Source organism: Canis aureus, chromosome 22 (genome assembly GCF_053574225.1).
Source record: "Canis aureus isolate CA01 chromosome 22, VMU_Caureus_v.1.0, whole genome shotgun sequence".
In the NCBI taxonomy this organism is placed as follows: Eukaryota; Metazoa; Chordata; class Mammalia; order Carnivora; family Canidae; genus Canis; species Canis aureus.
In genome coordinates, this window is record NC_135632.1 from 35,363,040 (window position 1) to 35,378,589 (window position 15,550).

A 15,550-nucleotide genomic window follows, 5' to 3' on the forward strand; every position below is an offset into this window, starting at 1 on the left:
AGAAATAAATAGGTTTGCTGCTGATGAGATTTTGGACAAAATCAATTCCGTGATTTAATAGAAGTCATTGAATTTTTGAAGCAAGCATACTCTGCATTTTACAGGAGAGATCTTTGGGAGTAGTTTGTGGATTTATGATGGAGCACTATCAGAAATGTGGCTCTGGGGTGCCTGGGTAGCTCAGTCAGTTAAGCATCTGGCTCTTGATTTCAGCTCAGGTCATGATCTCATGGTCATTGGATCAAGCCATGCTCAGCAGTCTGCTTGAGATTCTCTCTCTTCCTTTTTCTCTGCTTCTCCCCCGCTTGCTCTCTAAATAAATAAATAAATAAATAAGTAAATAAGTAAGTAAGTAAGTAAATAAATAAATAAATAAATAAATAAACAAATAAAATCTTAAAAAGAAAGAAACAAATGTGGCTGTAACTTTCACCATCTCCCAAAGTTAATTCATGGAGATATTTTGAAGCCTGTGGGAGGTAGCATTATCCAATTCCATAAGTTCATTATGAATATTTGGTAAATATATTTTGTCATACTGTCATAGGACAAAAGCAAATACATTTATTCATGAATGTGAAAAATATTAGGATGAAATTAAATGGACTGAAATAAAATGTAGGCTTTTGACTAAGTTAGCCAGATCAAAATAACAAAAGTAAAATGTTGGAATCATGCAAATGTCACAGCACTTGACTTCTATTCCTGCGTTCTTATTAAAAAGAAGAAGACGAAGATGGGGTGCTTGGCTGGCTCAGTTGATAAAGTGAGTGACTCCTAATCTTGGGATTATGATTTTGAGCCCCACATTGGGTGTAGAGATTACTTAAAAAAAAGATCACTTTAAAATTTCCAAATGAATTACATATATATTTAAGAACAAGTTTTCTCAGAGTAAAAGCATTTTATCAGTCACTTCAGAAATCATTACTATTAAAATATAGATTCTCTGTGGAAGCAGGGCATATGTTCTTGTTTTAGAACCTAGAGCAGTGTTTGGCAGTCATTCATCGCGCAGTTGACCCTTGAACAACATGTATTTGAACTACACGGGTCCATTGATACATGGATTTTTCCCCCCACAAACACAATACAGTACTGTAAACATACTTTTTCTTCCTTATGATTTTCTTTGCATTTTTTTTCTCTAGCTTGCTTTATTACAAAAATACAATATATAATACATATATAAAATATATGCTAATCAACTGTTTATGTTCTCAGTGAGGATCTGGTCAATAATAGGATATTCATAAAGCTTTTGAGGAGTTAGTTACACACAGATTTTCAACGTCGGGGGTTTGCACACCTAGCCCCTGTGCTGTTCAAGGATCACCTGTATATAATAAAATGTTTTAAATGATTAAATGGATTATAAATTACCTATGAGACCTCACAACCTGAAAGTCCCACAGGTACATCAAACTAAGCATTCCTCTAACAGAGCTTAAGCTTTCCCCTTGCTTATCTGCTCCAACCTACAACATAACTCCTCTCATATTTTCTTTCTCAGTGAAGAGTCACCAGGTTTGACCTGAGTGTCAGCATGTTTCAAATCCGATTCATCATCACTCCTCATTGTCTCTCAAATAGCATGTGCTGAAATATAATCTAAAATGGATTTAACATCATTGTATATTGGGCTATTGTGTTGACATTCCATGACTTGACTTGAAGTAATTAGAAACACCCTGAGGTGTCACAAGCAGAAAGGCCAAGAAATCCTTCTCTTGATGTTTTCTAGTCTTTAACATATGTTTTCTCTGTACTTTTGTAGAATGTCTTCCCAATGGGGTCTGCCCATCTAATTTCTATTGCATATAGGAAGATACCTGTGTAGGTAGATAATCATACAGTAGGAACTTACATCATTTTCTTAAAGTAAAATGGAGATGTTCAGGTATAGCATGTAAACACAGCCAGTGATTCTTAAAATCAGATCTGCAATGCAAGGGCCTACAATACCCTAGTCAGATGATTTGCAACAGGCAGGGTTGAGAGTCAGGCCTATGGGTGTTAGCAGTGGCTGTAGGTGCCACAGCCTCCTTCCTACAGTGCTTGTTACTTTCAGCTAGATGCACACCCTGTCAACTACCCACTGTCTTTTTGGAGTTCCAGGGGGAGAGACAGTCAGAAAAGCAGCTAGTGGCATAGAAACAATTCATTCTATCAGTTTGCCCAGAATATTCCAAGTTGTATGAAGAAGCCCTAGTGAGTGTCATTTCCATTTTTACTAAATAATAGTATGTGAAACTGGGGTTTTGATAATACTGATAGAAATGAAGTTAATTGAAATAACTGTTTTTCCTTGCAGTGTTGAATATATCTAGAGAGAGACACCCTTGGATTGACAAACCGTGTCAATTAATAATTACATATGGAGTATAGTTAAAGAAACTTGTTTTTGTTTCTCTGCATTTTAGATTTGAAAATATAATTATATTTTTTAAAATAGACTAGTATAAAACAGTTTAATGATTGTTTCTTAGGAAAGACTAGTTCATGTTCTAAAATGTTTTCCTTTCTATTTTTGTGGTGAAGCTGTCACTCTTTTATGAAATAATGGTGGTAGCTGGCAAGATAAAATATGGCAGCACTATATAAATTCTTAGTTTATTTCATGTTTGTGTTTTGCATGTCCATGAACACTGGTCGAGAAGATGGTTTTGGAAGGTGGGAATCTCGGATTTAGTGCAGGCACTGACTGAAGGGGTGTGTAGAATGGAGATGTTTGTGCTTCAAAATCACAGCCAAAAATAGGACTTGGGTGGGGTGTCTTGGTGGGATTGAAAGGGCACTCGTCTAGGGGTCAGAGAAGAGCTAGCTCCATCAGTCTAGCTCCATCACTGACTAGTCATGAAGATGAGTCATTAATCTCACTTGCAAATTGAAAATACAAACTATGTCTACTTTACTCACAGGGATGTTGGACAATCAAAGAAAATAATGTGCATGAACGACTTTGAAAACTGTAGAGGATCATACAAAACTAAGACATCATACAAGGAAGCCATATTTTCCTCTGAGGAAGTAGGAAATGCATAGGTTGATTTTGAGACTAACTCCCAATACTGTGTTCTGCAGAGACTGTACTTCACATAAAGCTTCCACATAAATGCAAATATAAGGGAGGTTTTGAAGGTGATGGGCAATGGTCACAATGATGTGGGATGGCTAGTGTTGGGTAATAGGCCTATCATGAAACTAGCACTACTGCCAGGAGATAGACTCCTCCACCATGGTCCTGGCCCACTCTGAAGGAGTAGTGGGCTTGAATGTGAAGGAAGGATGGTCTGTGTAAGTCAAAGCAGATTGGCTCGTGGGCCAGTTGATTGAGGGACACTAGAAGCACCCCTGTGCTAATGCCATAAAAATGTGAAGGTTATTTAGAGCACATAAAGACAATAATACTATAATTCCAGAGAAACACAGGTACACATGTAACACATTCTCATTGTTAGCCAAAATTGAGCTACCAAAATGATAAATGGCCAGATTAGGATTATTAAAGGTTGTTTGAGGTACATACAAAAGCAAAGGCTTCTGATGAAACTTGTGAATGTCTGGCAGAGGTAGAGATTGTTGGCCAGTGTTGGTGTCTGAGGAAACAGATTTTGCAGCTAAGAGCCAGAGGACCCTCAAAGCCACATGCTAATCATGATGCTGATTCTTGAAGCTTATTCTGGAAGAAAGGTTGGAAAAGCACTATAGTCAGAGAACATAAAGTCATAGATTCATAGAAGCAGAGATAAAAATGACTTTGAAGGTCAACTGATACCCAATTCACATTCTGTTGAAAGTTACAATGAAAGTCTTTGAGATAAGGACCTTTCTGCTAGGAATTTCTTTATTAAGTTCTGCCTATGAGTGAAATGTGTATTTTCCACAGTCTCCCATTAGAAACAAAAAAGAAATCTAGAATTCTCTAAAAAGCTCAGATCTTCCAGGAATATTTGGGTGGGCTTTCTTCTGAGAATATGTCTGTTATCCTATAGCAAATCAAAGTAGATATGGTGAGGAAAGATCTTTCTGAATATGGCATAGCATAGGATTATTTGCTTTCGGTAGCCCAAATCTGGGCAGTCAGAACCTTTCACTCACTCATTCATTCAGTTTTTGACCCAATCATCAAATATTTGAACAAGAGGTATAAAACCCTTTGGGATGGGCAATCTGTGGCATTGTAGGCGCTTCTGCAGGAGAGGTGATGGCCAATGGCCTTGCTTTATCACAACCAGCCAGAGTAATCTTTTTGATGTATAAACCAGACAGTCTTGCTTCTATGCTCACAATCCTCCAGGGACTTCTTATCAGGCTTGAAACAAAACAGTCCTCCTGGTCCCGCCACCACCCCCTGTCCCCACCTTTGGATTTCAGGTGATGTGGCATCCTGAGCAGTAAAAGGCAAAAGGGAGAACCTAAGGAAGGTGTGAATCGACTTCTCACCCAGGATAGTTAAGGTAAATTCCCCTGAATGAGCTCCCAAGGATCTCTCACCATGCTATTTTTTATTCTTAAGAAAGTTAGTAAAGGTCAAGGAAATTATAAAATAACAAAACCCAGACTATCTCGAATTCTAGGATTTCTTGACTCTATTTATTTAAAAAATAATAATAAACTATGCTTTCCCAGGTGTTGTTTTGCATTTCAAGGGGGGGGGGGAGCTCTTTTGCTTGTCCTAGGTCCTCCTCCTCCATCCTTCCAAATTGTATAATTTCAGTTTCCATGTGTCTCATCTTTACTGAAGAGTCAAGATAACAAAAGAGCTTTTTAGTTCTTTAATGCATTTTGATATTAATTTATAAAGTTATTTATCCCTTTTACTCTGTTTCTACTGATTATGGAAATGATGCCTACTGTGACAGTTTGGTTATGCATTTGGTACCGTGCTAGCATGACTAGATAATTTCTGGAACAGTTCAGAGTCCTGGGGTAGGCAGTGAAATGTGACAGTGAGTGATCTCTACGAAATGACGACCCTGTGCTAGATAGTGTTAGGGATCCTATATCTATAGTGTTAAACATCCTGTATTGGTAGTCCTGAAGACTTTCTTATCAGAACAAGAAAGTAGCTTCTCTCTGCATTTCATTTATAATTAACCAGAAGAGAGAGACTAAAGAAGATATACCAGAGACCATAATGGTTTTGCTTTCATTTGAAAATTAAAATTAATTCACAGAATGTTAGAAAGGTTAAGTCAGCTGCCCAGAATCACACTGCCGAGACTGGACTCAAACTCTTCCTCCCCATGGCGTCTGTGGTCCCTAAAACTGAAACATAGGAACTCATGGTTGAATAGGGAAGGAGGTGGTGTCCATGTCACTTGCTGCTTGCATGGTGTCTGTAGAACTTGTGAAGTCAGAGGCTCATTCTGTTGTCTTTATTGCTGCACCCATGACTCTTTAATCAATGCCTGGGACATAACAGGCCCCCTGGTAAATAAATGGCTATTGAATGACTGAATGTCATTACCATTTGCTAAGGTGAGCATTGCATTTTGTGGAAAATTGTCTGGACTCCCAGGTTGCAGTGACATCTGTACTAATGAGAGAATGAATGTTTCCCTTGTCATCTTCTTTCCCTCCAGAAGGGTTTTACATCCTCCTTGTCCTCTACGGGGTTCTCTTCTCCACTCCTAACTCAAGAGGCTCAAAGTTGTGCCTGGCATCCTCAGTCAGGACTCCATATTTGAAATCTCTGGCCCTTCCTTGACCGCTAACCCTCTCCAGCCAGATACGTGGAAGAGAAACAAGGTATACTTTATGGATGATTGAGAAACTGGAATTTAGAAACCAGACACCAGTTTACCACCTACCCATCACAATCTAGCGGGAAAGTCCATACTCATATAATTTGAAAGATGTATTATTAGATTAGTACAGATAATGACCATGTTATATTTGGCAGTCTGCAGAAAAAAACAGCTGCCCTAGAAATCCATTTCATTGCAACTTGTTTATTTATTTTTTTTAATTCTGGGAAGTGAGTGTTCTGAGCACTACCTTTGCAAGAGTAGCAAAGGTTACTTGGCCAACATGAGATTCTCTTCCATTTCACCTACAGGCTTTGATCACCTGTTCTTATTACTCTTATTACCTAAGAGTCAAATGGAGAGTAGTAGAATAAGACTCTGGAAGCTAAAGCTAAAGCAGTTCATAGATAAGGAAACTGAGTTACAGAGAGGTTAAAGTAACTTTCTGAAAATCACAGTTGATAACTAGCAGATTCAAGCATCAGCTAACAACTTTGTTTTTATAGAAGAAATGTCAAATGTGTTTGATATTTAAGCCTATTTTTTTCTTTTTTATTGAGAAATGAATGCACAGAGCTTTAGAATTAACTGAAATTGATAGGAGATCCTTGGGAAAATTTCCATAAAAAGCTGAATCTCCTGCTTCTTGCCATATCAAAGATTTTTCTTCTTATATTAATCTAAATGTGTCAATAAAATGTGATGATTGTCCCAAAGTTTCAAGAACTTTTCCAGTCAAAAATATTCTCTGAGGAAGAAAAATATATATATGATAAATTCTCTTGAAGTTTCTATGTTAAGGAATCCTGCTAAATTGCACTTTTGAAATATATGCCTTGTTAATCTACTTAGGACTGGACCATGTCTTTCTTTCACAAATGAAATAAAAGAAGATTCTGATAGGATTTCCCCTGGATGAAGTCTAATGCCATGGGCAGAGACTGTGAATTTCCCAATGCCAAGAAAATAGGATTTTATATCTTATCCATTTGCTGGAAGATTATCCCAGAAATGTCACACATAAGGCACTTCTGTAGCTCCCTGAGGCTTCCATGTCACCCCAACTCATGAATGTGCAGTTCCTACCCTGCAGCCCAGAATTGCTTAAACAATTGACTTCTCACACCTTCAAATGGAATGCAGAGAGCCTGTGGGTAATATGCAAAAATTGTTTGGGCATTGGGATTGGCAGAGGAAACTGTAGCTGGCTTCTCCCTCTTGGGCTCAACATCTTTTGTTTCATTGTGGTTAAAAGAATCCAGGTATAGTCCAGCCCAGAGAGGGGATCTATCTTGGTATATCTGAAAACAGATCTCCAAATATTTCAGACAAGTATCCTAATACAGAAAGATGGCTTTATCTTTCTTATTTCATTATTAATCATAGGATTTTCTTTTGTAGCCTAAAACCCAAAGGTATCATTGGGCAGAGAAAAGAAAAACTGTTGTTTTTTCTCCCAAATGTGCATTTTTGTCACATACATACTACACAAGACAATTTATTTATTTATTTATTTATTTTTATTATTATTATTATTTTTTTTTTACACAAGACAATTTAAATACTGTGGTCTGGGTCAGGCTTTAAAAAAAAAAGGCTTTTGAGGGAGCAAGAAAGCAGTCAGGAAAGGTTGGAAAGTGAAATAATTAATATATAGTTTCTGTTCTCATTGGCATTTACTTGCCCTTTTCTGGTTGTTGTCCTTTTGTGTTCATGGAAGTTCTTTTAGCCCCAGGTACTCTAACATCAACCCTTTCGGATCCCACTAAACTGTGTTAAGAAACACAATTATAGGTGTTGATTTTATGGTTAATAAAAGGGTAATATTGAATATGTAGTTGTAGCAGGGAACTTATTTGAAAACTAAAGCCCAGTTAAATATATAAGAACATATTTGTAGCACATGAAACTCTTCCTCACAGTCTAGTAGGAAGGAATAGATGTAAACTCCATCAGTTATGCCCAGCAAGAGATGAAATCCTTTAATGTTTATAAGCTCAGACTTAAATTGGCAGATCTGGATCAAAATCCAGACTGTGCACCTGACTCAAGCAAGTTTCTCTGAGCCTCGATTTTCTCATCTGTAAAAGGGAACCATAGCAGCTCATACAATCCCAGGTATCTCTGCATGTGGAATAGGATGAGATGCTGTGTATAAAGCATATAGTCCAATGTGAAGGCTAACTAAATGTCAGCCACTACAATTATAATCGTCATTCTTATCATCATAATTTCATTAATGTCAATCACTGTCTGGCACGAGAGTTGCAACCAGATGGTTGATGAATTTGGTATGAGCAAAAGTATTTCTGAAATGGGCAAAGGCTCTTGAACTGAAAACTTATAAACAAAACAATTCATTTAATAAATCATTATGTGCAGGGTGTTTACCAGATTTAGCCATTAACCAGAGCCATTTTGCAATATAGCTGATTCACACAGTGAACCCCAAGCCCTTCTCACTCAGGCAAGGGTGGTATAGCTAGCATTTTCCCTTTGTCCAACCCTTTTATTTCACACCTACTTTGTTCTTTTTGCACATTGCCTAGGATTGAGACCCCTCTACACATAAGACATGTGTGTCTTGTCACCTTTCTCTGGCAAACTAGCAAAGTCACTCCTCTCTTTCCCCTTTTCTCCAAACCCTCCAAGCACACACATTGGTCACCTGAAGAAGAGAAGTTCTTTGCTTGCTCTCTTGTCCTCTGGTTTGTTCCTATACTACATTTCATTTGCATTCGTTCCTGGTGGGAAGAGCTATTTATTTACCCCCAGGAAGTCCTGTCACGGAGATGGAAAAACATGTTTCTTGGCCAAGTGCCACGGGAAAGACAGTCCCCAGCCTAGAGAAAAATCAGACATTCCTTTTGGTGGTGACATTGTTCACTTTAAAAGCACCACTGGACCTCTGTGCAGCCCCACATCGGGACTCTTGCTCCAGGGGTATTATTACCCTGGTGGGATGGTATTTCCCCTTCCCCTTGCGCAATGCCTGTGGCATTCATGCACAGAACATTAGCATCAAAAGATTGCTGTTTTTCCTTCTTCTACATCAATTAGCTCTGTATTCCCTCTTTCACTTTCCCATTGTGTTTACCCAAAACAATGCAACATCTGAGATTTCCTAATTTACACCCTGTATTTCTCTGCACAGGCATTCTGCAGCATGTATTAAGAATGACACGCAAAAACAATTCTGTCTGCATTTTTTTTAAACCAGTTAAACCCAAGCAACTCCATTCTGGAGTCTTTTATTATTCTAATTATGCTTTGTTCCCAGGCCTGCAGGAATTTCAGAAGCACCTTGTGGGTATGGGATGAGGGTAAGAAAGTCAGGATCCAGGGAAGTGAAGCTAATGTAGCTGGGGGCTTCCCTCACCCCATCTGGGAAGGGGACAGCAGTTCAAATCACCCTTCTGGGGGCATGGTAAAAACTGGCTTGATAGAGGATGCATCAACACCCAGCTGGAATCTCCAAATGTTGGCAGAGCCAGATTTGAGCAGTACAGTATTATAGTTCCTGGGGTCCCATTGGTTTTGACTAAGCAGACGCTGTAGCCAAGTCTAGAGAAATAAAGAAGGGCTTGGCCAGGGTATGCATGGAGTTGGATCCCCCAGGCACAGAGAGGTTCATGGTGGAGCCCCACCAGGGACTGTATGATGCCGATCAGAAAGGAAAGCTCATCAGCTTTCAAAGGCCTGATCCCCTGTGGAAGGGCAGGGACTATGCAGACCCACACGTGGGTGAGACTCAGCAGTGAAACTAATCCCAGATTCCTTCCCTCAACTACTGCCTACTCAATGCAGGACAGCTTCCACTAGCCGTCAAATCCAGAAGTTACTTGTTCTTCTGGCTCAAGAGGGCAGCCTCTCCACATTTCCATGTTCTGTATCCCTCTGCTTATCTGTGCAGAGCTGGGATGCCTACTTTTCCTGAGATACTCGTGGCAGGATTTCTTGTGAGTAAACCTCTTCTTAATTTACAGCACTTTGCCAGGCAAAGTGTGGCACCAGCTCTTTGGACTCTTTCCTGAGTGTAAGGCATAGTGATGTCTGACAGGAGCTGACCCATAGTCTACAGGGCTTGTTCTACTCAGTATTTCTTCAAGATCCTTCTGGCTCAAGTGTCTACTGTGGCCTTGTCTCGTTTCTGCTGGTGAATCCGCCAATTTAGATGGTTTGCTTATTATTCGGTCAGGATCATGGCTGGATGAACAAGTCCCTTGGAAGCCCCCCTCCACTTTTTATTTATTTATGTTTTAAAAAGATTTATTTATTAATTCATGACAGACACAGACTGAGAGAAAGAGAGGCAGAGATGTAGACAGAGGGAGAAGCAGGCTCCTCCCAGGGAGCGTGATACGGGACTTGATCCTGGATCCCGGGATCACGACTTGAGCCAAAGGCAGGCACCCAACCGCTGAGACACCCAGGGGTCCCTCTCCTCCTATTTTTAAAACAAAGACAGGAAAGTTCCAACACTCTATGAAGGTTTTACATTTTCTGATGGCAGCAGAGGAACCAAAGGTGAAAACCAGTTGCATGGAACTGGTCAGTCCAGCTGGTTCCCAGGAAATCAAGTCAGAATTTCAGTCTACATGGCATTGGAAGGACCATACAGTGTCAAGAACAGGGCAGGTTGTAGGAAAATCTTGATGATGTCTTGGCCTTGATGATAGTATAAACCCCATCTATGCTCACACTTTTCTCTCTTTCCTCTGACAGCTTCTGGTCCTTTGTTGTAGCTCTCTTGCTGACTTCCTGTAAACAGATCTAAGAAGTTCAGAATGAACTCATTGGGGCAGCCCAGGTGGCTCAGCAGTTTAGCACCGCCTTCAGCCCATGGCGTGATTCTGGGGACCCAGGATTGAGTCCCACGTTGGGCCTGCTTCTTTCTCTGCCCGTGTCTCTGCCGCACTCTCTTTCTCTCTGTGTGTCTCTCATTAATAAGTAAATAATTAATAAATAAATAAAATATTTTTTTAAAAATAAACTCATTATTCATTTAGCATTCAGAACTCTGATTTTTTACTTTTATTCAGGTCAGAAGCTCTCCATTGGGAAAAAAAATGGAATACTTGAAATTGTTGCAATTGTTCAAATATACTTTTTTTACCTTCTTGACTTTGCTAAAGTTGCTCTTCCTTTCTGAAATAATACTGCATCTCACTCTCTGCCTATCAAAGTGCTTCACATCTTACTAGTATGTGACTGTGGACAAGGTATGAGGCTTCTTTGAACCTTAGTTTCTTTATCTGCAGAAAGAGGAAAGCAACGGTATCAACCCATAGCTCAGGGGGGTAAAAGGACACAAGTTTATTTCTCATTCACATCACGTGTCTAGCATAGGTCAGTGAGGGGTCTGTTTTTCCTAGTTACTCACAACCCAGGAGACAGAGGTGGGAGGCAGGAGAGCCTTAAAACTCACCTAACTTCTGCTCAGAATTCACTAAAGTGATCACATGGCCACAGCTCACCTCAGAAAGGGTGGAAAAGTGCAATCTTACCATCCTCCAGAAGAAGGAGGCCTGAAAATTTTGTAAAGCATGAAATGGCAGCCACATCTCTGTACAGTGCATGATCAACCCAGAAAGATGGTATCACTATAGTTACTCTTGACAAGATCCAGCTTCAATTTGGTGATGCAAGAGAGAGATTTTTATAATTAACCTCTATATATTCTTTATTTATGCAGACAGGATAAATGAGAGAATGCGCAACATAAAGGTTAACATAGATTTTTATTCAAATCCTGGTTTTATCCATTACTAACTCTGTGAGCTTGGGCAAATTAATTAACTTTGCTGTTTTTCAACTTCATCACCTGGCAAATGGGGACAATAATTGTATATGATAAGATGAGCACTGAGTGTTACACTAGATGTTAGCAAATTGAATTTAGATAAATATATTAAAAATAAAAAATAATTGTACATTCCTCAAAAAGTGTTATGCATGCTGAGATAATAATCGTGAAATTAGCAGATGTAGTACCTGATGCCGTAGAAGTATTTGCTGATTCAAATGGAGTTATACCACTTCACACACTGTTCTGTAACTAGCTTTTAAAAAAATATTAAGACACGTAAGACTTTGTGTGTGTGCCTGTGTGCATGTGTGTGTATGTGTGTATCCATCTTGTTTTTAAAAATAGTTACATATTGTTCTTTTTTCTTTTTTTCTTTTTTTTTTTTTTTTTTGGCTGTATCTTACTTTTCTCAGGCAGTTCAAGTGATGAAAAATTCCCATAAGACAATTCGGGAAGACCTTCGTTTCATGAATCTCCATCCATTGAGCTGTTTCCTGCTTTTTTACTGTCAGATGTAGGGTCCAAAAACTGTGTCTAATACCATTCAGTGGGGAAGTGTATTCATATCTCTCAGTCATTTAGTCCAGACTCTCTGTTATGATCTTATCTGGTGGCAAGCATTCTCTGAGACTGTATTGCCAATAATTCTCCCAAATAAAAGGTACCATATTCTTAGGCTTAACATAAAAGCAAAAACAAAACAAAGCCCAAAAAGCAAACAAAACAAACAAACAAACATTACTTTCCCATGGATGGACTCAGCTACAGGACTCATGCAGACTCTGCCTCTTGCCTGTTTATGCTGTCCCCATCCCTGTTCTCTCCCCAGTATTGGACCTGGTATGGGTGCCATCCACATTTCTTAAATGATGTAGTTGTGACTTCTTCATGCCCAATATTTTGTAGGGTTATTTCAAAACTTCTTCCTAAACATCGAATTCAAAGCCTAGTCTTTTTATTCTACTCCCATTTGGTGTACTCCCATTTGGTGCACTCATAATCTTGCTCTCTCCTACTTCCCCTGCCTCTCCAACCTGGGTTTCTTCTTTGATGTGTTTCATAACTTCTCTTCCTATATATGCCAATCTCAGACATAAAAGTAATTCTTTAGCTCAGAGAAAGTGATCAGCTATACCTACCAGGAAGGATGAGGAAAAAATGGCGACCACTGATGTTGAGCTGCTAGGGTAGATGTCTCCGGAGATGAGACTCTATATGGGAGAAGTTCATTAAGAAGTACCTTTGGGATCCACATTTATGGGTGGGCTGGGATGGACTGGAGAGAGAGAGAGAGTTGAGCTGTAATGCACACCCAGTGGCAACCTCAGCCAACCCCTCAGGCAGCTCTGAGGCTAGGCCGGGCCTTCAGAGCTGCCCGGTTAGAGCTGACAAAGGCCAGACCTTTGTCCTCCTACATTAGTCTTTGGACAGGGCTGTCCCTGGAGGGCAAAGTGACGAGCCCCAAAGGGGCTGACAGCAGGAAGTTCTCTGCCACAGCACTCCCAGCAGCTGGGACAAGCCCTTCATTAGAGGGACATCTGGGTGGCACATGACAGTGCCCACCACAGAGGAGGACAGGACATTGGTAACTATAGTCCTACTCCTTCCTATTCCAGAAGCTTGTAGAGGAGGGCATTTTCTTCTGCAACACAGTTCCATCCTCCCCATGCCATCCTATTTGTCCTGGGGATAGTGGGTTTGAAGATCTTGTTTGTTTTGCTTCCCTTTCAATATCTAGCAAGCTTTTGATACAGCCCTTGCTGGTTTCTGCCTTTGCTGTCCTTGGCATAATCTTTCAAGAATACTTTCTCGTTTTCTTTTTGCTGCTATGACAATCAGTGCATCCTCTGCATTATAATTGCTCTAAATACGGTCTCAGCATCCCTTTCCTTCCAGTTCTGAGGGGATAAGATGCTTCCAAACATGAGTTTGTTTAATAAAATTTGGGCTACTCTGTGTGGCATGCTGCCACTGAACATATAATTCCTTTCCCTTTTATTCGAAGAAGCTCCTGTTGGAGGCAGCTTCCCCCTCCCTTCTCTTCTTTCATCCCACAGATCATTTCCATACAGCCCACTCGATATTGCCTGGCAGCACGAGGGACCAGAATAGCATGGAGAATTGAAACCCACAGAAGAGCTACAGCCTCCTCCCCCTTGGACACTGGCAAGCTAAGCTGCTAACAAGTGGCAGGATCGATTCATTTGAATTTCATCTCCCTTCATTTCCTCTGCCTTCCCTCTGGTGCTGGTGATAATGAGGCGGTGAAAATGACCCAGGACCCAGGAGGCAGATGCAAGTGGGGGGGTGGAATCCAGGGGTTGAGATAATCCATAGCTTGAAGACTCAGGAATTAGCTTTGGTTCCTTCTCCTCCCACAGCTTTATCTCAGGTGGCCACTGAACAAGGAGCCGCTCCCGCAAGTGGTCTCTGGAAAGATTTCTGTCTGAGTCTTCTTTTTGTTGACACTACAAAGACACCTCGTCGGAGCTGTCATCTCGGTCATCTCAGAAAGAGGCTCAGGTACCCCCCAAGTACACTTGGGAAGACATAACACAGAAGTTTTGCGATCACAGGTTAATAAAAAAGGGATGACCCTTCAAAAATCAGTCCACAGCCCTTTGCAGATACCTGACCATCTGCCCTCCTCTGGTCAGCACATAAGAGTAGTGCGCTGTCCTTTAGGGGAATACAGGGAGAAAAAAGAGGACTTGCTGCTGCTCTGTACCGGGGCGGGCAGGGGCGGGTGACGGGGAAGCTCAGCCTAGTAGGGGTGTATGTGTGGGCACCAGCCTTGGATAATGCCAGGCCCCATCCCTCCCGCACAATTCCTACCTGGAGTAAACTTTTCAACCACTCCCTCTTAGTTCTGGCTATAGCAGGGCAAGAATGGCCTCTGCCATACACAGGCATACCTTTGGCAATACGCAGGTTCAAATCCAGACCACTGCAATAAAGTGAGTCCCAATAAATCTTTTGGGGTCCCAGCGCATATAAAAGTTATGTTCGCACTGTACTGTAGTCTATTAACTGTGCAGTAGCATTTTGTCTAAGAAACAATGTACATGCCTTAATTTAAAAATATTTTATTGCTAAAAAATGCTAACCATCATCTGAGCTTTCAGCGGGTTGTTATCACTGATCACAGTTCACCGTAACAGATATGATAATGTAATTATATGTAATATAACATATTATATAATAATATAATAATAAAGAAAAGGTTTGAAATATTGAGAATTACCAAAATGCGACACAGAGGCACGAGATGAGTAAATGCTGTTGCAAAAATGGCACCAGTAGATTTTCTTGATTCAGGGTGGCCACAAACCATCAATCTGTTAAAAAAAAAAATGCAATATCAGGAAAGTATAACAAAGTGAAGTGCAATTAAGCAAGGTATGCCTGTATCATTGTTGGTTGGCTGGATCTCCAAAATGACAAGAATCTAGAGTGTGGCTAGTACAAGAATCAGCCTGTCATGTGACCAGGGCCTCAGTTTCTCCATCATCAGAGGAGGGTCAGCTGTTTCTGCAGCTGCACAGAGCTCAGTGTCTGTAGCTCTACCATGTTTTCCTGGACTCCAGAGAGCTCTCAGCAGCTGCACACAAGCAGGTCTTATAGATGCTCGAATTCTCCATCTCCCTTAGGGGTGATGATGATGGCTTATCTTCCAGAGCTGAGACAAAGTAGAGGCAAAGAGGGAAATGCTACACGTTAAAGTGAGAAATGCAGTTAGTACAGATTCGTTAGTCTCTTTCTGCCACTCACACCCCAGAGATATTTTACCCTCATGTTTTGACTATGTGTTTCTCAAAATCGTGGGCCAGGCCAGTATCACAGACCCGAAGCATGCCTGGGACACCAGGATCCATCCCCATATGGTAAACAGTGGCGAGCCCTCCCAGAGCCTGACACTTCCTGTGACCATAGTTATCTCTGGGTACCTTGTGGGGGGGGCGCACAGAGGTGCCACCCTCCCTTATCT

At 40.6% G+C, this 15,550-nt stretch overlaps 1 protein-coding gene across 6 annotated transcripts in view; it reads left to right on the forward strand.

Annotated features, from left to right (window-relative positions):
- LRRC3B (leucine rich repeat containing 3B) overlaps positions 1-15,550 on the forward strand; it is an 85,607-nt gene that overhangs the window by 51,397 nt on the left and 18,660 nt on the right. Inside the window, exon 2 of one of the 6 annotated variants that reach the window (XM_077865452.1) lies at positions 13,944-14,138. The exons of 4 other annotated variants lie outside the window; for them this stretch is intronic. The gene's annotated coding sequence lies outside the window, so the exon portion shown is untranslated. The remainder of the gene's footprint in view (positions 1-13,943; positions 14,139-15,550) is intronic. One more of the 6 variants, XM_077865451.1, reaches the window with a different exon arrangement.